Genomic DNA, 6,606 nt, shown 5'->3' with positions numbered 1-6,606 from the left:
TTGTTGCAGTGCTTGGTACTCAGCAGTGCTGAAGTTACCGAAAACCACGGGGTTTTCACAGGACTCTAGGTCTTTAAACACAGCCTGCTCGAAGGTAGTAATCGCTGCAGGTGTGGTGTGAGGAGGAGGGGTGAAGGTTGAGCTTGGTCTCAAACCTGTATCACCTTTTCTTGTAGCCTCGTTTGGGTCATCCTTTCCTTCGAAAAAAGCTTTCAGTTTCAGTTTTCTGAAAAAGCTGGCAAGTTCACAGTGAAGCTTGAATTTGTCAGGTCTAGCTTTCGGAACAAAGCCCAGGCCTCTCTCAAGCACCTGTACTTCAGTGGGTGTTAGTACTCTGGTAGAGAGGTTGGTCACTAGGCTTACATCCCGCTCGTTCCTGGTTGTTGGTTGCTGCGAGTGTGACTCGCTACAGAGTCGTCCTCCTCCCAGGTGACTCGGCTGTTGCCTCTCCGCTTTCCCCTTCCTTTCCGGCCATTCTCTCTAAAAAAGGCTGCCTTTGTTGGTTCTGGAAGTTTGGTGGGGGCATAAAACCTGGATTCCAGCCCATGAAAGGGAACTGAGGTTGGTGGAAGGCAAAGGGATTATGACCCATCATCATTTGGGGTGGTTGCCATTGCTGATGTTGACCCTGGTACCCTTGTCTGCCCCTTGCGTTTCTATTTCCACGATTCCCTCTACCCTTTGTTTGCTTAAATTAGCTATTACTCGATCCACTACTGTTAGAGGATTCATCATCAGATTGGTCAGATTTGTTGTTGTTTCGAGTGGGAGGAGTGAAAGTTGGGGCTGAATAAGGATACACCTTTTCAAACTCAAACTTTTTTTGATCTTTTTGTAATTTGGTTGCTTTTGACTGCATCAAATTATCTCTGTACTCGTTCAGTTCCTTGTTAAGTTCGTCCAACCGTTTTTTAAAACCAGTGATTGTGGTTTTAAAGTTTCTTTCAGTTTCTGTAATCTCCACCATCAGTGCTTCAGAGAGTCTTAGCGCTGTTTTTATGATTAAGACTAGCCAGTCGCGTGTACAATGCCAAGCGATCATGGCCCAATCCTTGCGGAAGGTGGCATCATTGAGGAAGATGCGAGGGGCATTCGTAACTAGCAACCCTTTGGGTGCAGAGTTTGACATCAGATATTGTTTGAGAATAGTCCCATGGAGAATAGTGCGGATATGCTCTCTTTTTTTCTCTGTGAGATTTTCCCATTCAGTGGTGTTAGCTATTGCCTGTGATATTTGGGGATCTGCAAATATCGATGTGTCCGACATCAGTTCCTCTATCTCTGATTCGGAATATGTCAGGCCCATGTTCGCCATGGTGAAAGTAGTAAAAGTGAGGCAAAGGAGTAAATCTTTAAAACCCAGCAATGAAAGGGAATATCTTGCCGGTAGTAAAAGAGGCTCTCACAGCTGTGCGCTGCTATAATATTTAACAACAAAAGGAGAGGTAGGGAGAATGAGGCACTCTCTTAGTCCCCGGTTAGTTATACAAAAACAAGAAAAGAGAGGTCAGATCAAACACTTGATCAATCTAAGCGTAAACTATACAGACCACAGTTCAAGGAGTCAACAACAAGATTAGATTATCACATCCGATTTGGGTGATAAAGAAAGCCCTCACACACTGACCTAGTCAGTGTCATGCTTCATCATCGGGCCCCACCGACAGAGGCCGAATGCCTCTGCGGTGTGCTACGACGCCAGAAAGACTGCGGAGCAGGTTTTTTGTGTGTGGAGGGCGTGCTCTTGTTTACAGTGAAATATTAAAAGTGCCTAGAAAAGGGTATCGAAAATAATATTTAATAAATGATCCCTGAGGCACAAAGTAATGAGTATTACGTGTCTGTATTTACATGCCAAGGTTCAAGGTTGGTAAAATACAGAATATACTCAATTTTTTCCAGTCAACATGTTTCAGCCATAAGGGTGGTATATTACCGTGGCATTCTTCAGGACTATACCCCGGCGGTATGGGCTCTCTAATCACCCACCCTGACCTGGGGACGTGAAAGTGAAAATAAAAAGTGAAAAAAGTGCAAAAAATAGTGGAAGAGTAAAATACTCGATTCCAAAAAATACTCCGTAAATTTGGAGTGTCACTGCACCTGTAAAGTGAAAAAAACACACACAGACAGACAGAAGACAAACATGAACATTGTTAATATGAGCCTTCCTGAGTAGTCATAGTGCTCCATGATGTGTGGCTCAAGTGGTATTCCCAAAGTAAACATAGATTTTATGCACCATCCAAATAGCCCCTAGAGGATGATAGCAGATATCTCTGGGAAGTGATGTGCTAGAGGTCTGTCACCTGACAGAGGCAACTAAAACCCTTTCACTTGAAGCAGGCAAAGTATGGACCCAAAGGGAACATACTAACTGTAACACCATGAATGTGGTGTACTTGATCACGTGTCCGTGCCAGCTACGGTATGTTGGCATGACAACGCGCAGAATAAAACAACGCATCTGCGAGCATCGGAGCAACGTCCGATGCAAAAAACTAACTACCAAACTGAGCCGCCACTTTTTGGACAGCAACCATACTACGAATGACATGAGGTGGACGGTAATCGAGGAAGTGAAGGGTACAACCAACATTACCAGTAGACTTTTTGAAAAGGAGCAACGTTGGGTGTATCGTTTGGGCACCAATGTCAATGGGCTCAACGATGATATTCCGTGGAGCTCAGTATTATCTTGAAACAAATATCTCTGGAAAACCATCCCAACCACAACTGGGTTTTTTCTGCCTGCTTGTAAACAGTCATTCCTTTTCCCTGTGATTCACACTAATGACAGTCATTCCTTTCCCTGTGATTCACACTAATGACTAGCCTTGTTCACACAGATTAGTCCCTACCTGTAGTTTATGCTCCCAGGTACAATCTATTGCCTCCAATATAGATTAATTTTTATTAATTTTATTAATACTGAAATATTGACAAGCAGCATGAGCTCTAAGTCTACTTTTTGCATTAGCACTAGCGCTACTGCGCTACTCGTCCCTAACAGCCAAGTCGACATTCAAGCCTGGTTCCATCACGAATAGGTGGGCGTGGACGTCTCCAGCCGACATCCAAGCCTCGCTTTGATCAAGACGGGGTCCTCCGAGGTGGGCGTGTGCGTTCCTAGCCTCTCTATCGGCTAGACACGCCCACCCGGAAACAGGTCGCTCACGCGACCGTTCTGTTTAAAACAAGTCTACCGGCCCCGTTTTTCTATCCTCGGGGTCCGGATTTGAGGCCACAACCAGGTTTATCAGCGGGTCGAGAGCGCTAAGGGCGTGAGTAACAACGATACCAAAACCGCTGCTCCCTCTGTCAATAGAGCTAAGTATCTGCTCATGTACAGGCTTTGCAAGTGTACCATTTCTCTCTATTTTTAGGATGTGCCAGGTCGCTCCGACCCCCTCCCGAGACCCATGGTGCTAGTAGCGCCCCTTTTGAAAGTGAGAATTGTAACTTCCTTTACCTACTTGAAGGGGCACAGACCTTTAGGTCCATTGATCCCTTCATAAGGAGTACACGCATTCGCGTTTTTAATCCCCCATTTTTAATCGTTTGTCTTGTAAATAGCACACCTCTAGCACATCACTTCCCAGAGATATCTGCTATCATCCTCTAGGGGCTATTTGGATGGTGCATAAAATCTATGTTTACTTTGGGAATACCACTTGAGCCACACATCATGGAGCACTATGACTACTCAGGAAGGCTCATATTAACAATGTTTATGTTTGTCTTCTGTCTGTCTGTGTGTGTTTTTTTCACTTTACAGGTGCAGTGACACTCCAAATTTACGGAGTATTTTTTGGAATCGAGTATTTTACTCTTCCAATATTTTTTGCACTTTTTTCACTTTTTATTTTCACTTTCACGTCCCCAGGTCAGGGTGGGTGATTAGAGAGCCCATACCGCCGGGGTATAGTCCTGAAGAATGCCACGGTAATATACCACCCTTATGGCTGAAACATGTTGACTGGAAAAAATTGAGTATATTCTGTATTTTACCAACCTTGAACCTTGGCATGTAAATACAGACACGTAATACTCTTTACTTTGTGCCTCAGGGATCATTTATTAAATATTATTTTCGATACCCTTTTCTAGGCACTTTTAATATTTCACTGTAAACAAGAGCACGCCCTCCACACACAAAAAACCTGCTCCGCAGTCTTTCTGGCGTCGTAGCACACCGCAGAGGCATTCGGCCTCTGTCGGTGGGGCCCGATGATGAAGCATGACACTGACTAGGTCAGTGTGTGAGGGCTTTCTTTATCACCCAAATCGGATGTGATAATCTAATCTTGTTGTTGACTCCTTGAACTGTGGTCTGTATAGTTTACGCTTAGATTGATCAAGTGTTTGATCTGACCTCTCTTTTCTTGTTTTTGTATATTGGTAATATATTCACATGAATGTATCCAGGACCCAGGAGGAGTAGCGAGGAGCTAAGAAACAGAGAAGTTTTACGTTATTGGTAGCGAAACCCAAAGCAGAATTGGTAAGGGCTAGAAAATGTGCAAAAAGATATCTCCATGCATCGTCGGGTGCCATGTCATCTCAGACCCTATTTCAGCCCCTTTCTCCTACCTACTCCTTTGCTTTTTCACAGAGGAGCTCTGGCACAAGTAGGGCAATGGCGTCAGCCGAGGCTGACTCTGTGCACATGCGTTGGTGGTTGTGATGACGATGTAACGTCAACACAACCTAGGCGCTCCAGGGTAATGAAGTTTATTTATTTCTTTTATTTATTTTTAGAGTTTTATATAGCGCAAACTAGATCCAAGGGCATCTGGTATTAGAGCGTTTTACATGAGCACCAGTTTCGTTACAAACACATTATTATTATTTTTTTTTGTTAGGCACGGGGAGATTAAATGATTTGCCCAGAATCCCAGGATGTGTAGCGTTGTTGCAGAGACTGGAACCTGGTTCCCCACATCCGAGGTCGACCGCTCTAGCCGTAAGGCTACATCGTCTCTCTATATTTATTAATTTATACTTTTTTATATAGTGCAAACTTTACCCAATGGTGTCAGAGCGCTTTGCAACAGAACTAGTTACATAAAGACTTAAGAGTACATGAATAACATAAAAGGTACAAACAGATAAACTCTAAAATCACATAATACTGGTAGTAAATACAAAAGTGCACCACAGTGGTTAGAGTACAAGTTGCAAATTCACTCAAGATTACATTTTAAGAAGACTTGAAGCGATTAGCGTTGGACAAATATATATGACATATTTACAGAGCATGATCTCCTCGCCATCGCTCTTGTTCTTGCGGTGCCCGTTCAGCCCCTGAAGAGCATGATCTCCTCGCAATCGCTGGGTTTTTGCAGTGCTCGTTCAGCCCGTGAAGAGCATGATCTCCTCGCCATTGCTGGTGTTCTTGCAGGGCTCGTTTAGCCGGTGAAGAGCATGATCTCCTCGCCATTGCTGGGGTTCTTGCGGTGCTCGTTCAGCCCGTGAAGAGCATGATCTTCCCGCCATTGCTGGGGTTCGTGCTGTGGACGTTCAGCCCGTGAGGTGTATGATCTTCTTGCCATTGCTGGGGTTCTTGCAGTGCTCGTTCAGCCCGTGAAGAGCATGATCTTCTCGCCATTGCTGGTGTTCGTGCTGTGGACGTTCAGCCAGCTCTCGCCCGCCGTGATCTTTTGCCTGGAGTTCCCATTGTTTGAACGGTTACGGTAGTGTGTCAACGGAAATCAGAGTCAGTGTAGTGGGTGTGGAATTTGAAATAAAATTGTATTAGGACAGCGTAATTTTGAGTAATTTCTTAACATGAAAAGGCAATTGCTGGACTTAGGTGGTACCAAGAGGAAAATATACTCGTTAGAAAGGTGAACAGTCACAATATCGAAAAAAACATATCAAATTGACAGAATATTGAGTTTTTTATATACAATGGACAGAATATCGAATTGCCAAAATATAGTGGTGCATAATATCAAAATTCAGGTAAGAAATATCGATTTCCATAATTTTGAAGTTAGTAATATCGATAGTCATAATATAGTTGTTAAAAATATCGAATGTTTTTATAGTGTTTTAAGTGTTAGTATATGTGTTAAAAGTATGTATTATTTTTGTAATGTATGTTTGAATTTTTTTAAAGTAAGGAATTTTGTGTTATTTAATTTTTGCATAATTTAATTCCGTAGCGGTTGTGGGTTTATAGGGGAATAGGGTGGGAAGTAATTTAATTATAGTAAATTAAATATTAGTTTTTAGGAATTGTTAATTATTTGTAATTTCATTTTGCGTTTTAGTTCTGTAGTGGAATGTGGGTTTATAGGGGAGCAGGGTGGGAAGTAATTTAATTGTTATTAAGTAATTATTTATTTTTATTTATTGCTATTGATAACTAATTTATTGTTAATTATTAATTGCTAATAATTTTTTATTAATTGGCCATCATTTTTTAAATGATAAGTTTTATTAATTGATTAATTGATAATTATTTTAATTGTATTCGTTTATTTTTCGTAGAGGGTTGTGGGTTTATAGGGGAATAGGATAGGAAGTAATTGATTTGTAATTAAGTAATTATTGAAATTATTTTTGTGTATTGATAATTAATTTACTGTTAATTAATTA

The sequence above is a fragment of the Lissotriton helveticus genome, chromosome 5_1 (assembly GCF_964261635.1).
Source record: "Lissotriton helveticus chromosome 5_1, aLisHel1.1, whole genome shotgun sequence".
NCBI lineage: Eukaryota > Metazoa > Chordata > Amphibia > Caudata > Salamandridae > Lissotriton > Lissotriton helveticus.
The sequence above is the reverse complement of the archived record's forward strand: the minus strand, read 5'-3'. Positions refer to the sequence as shown.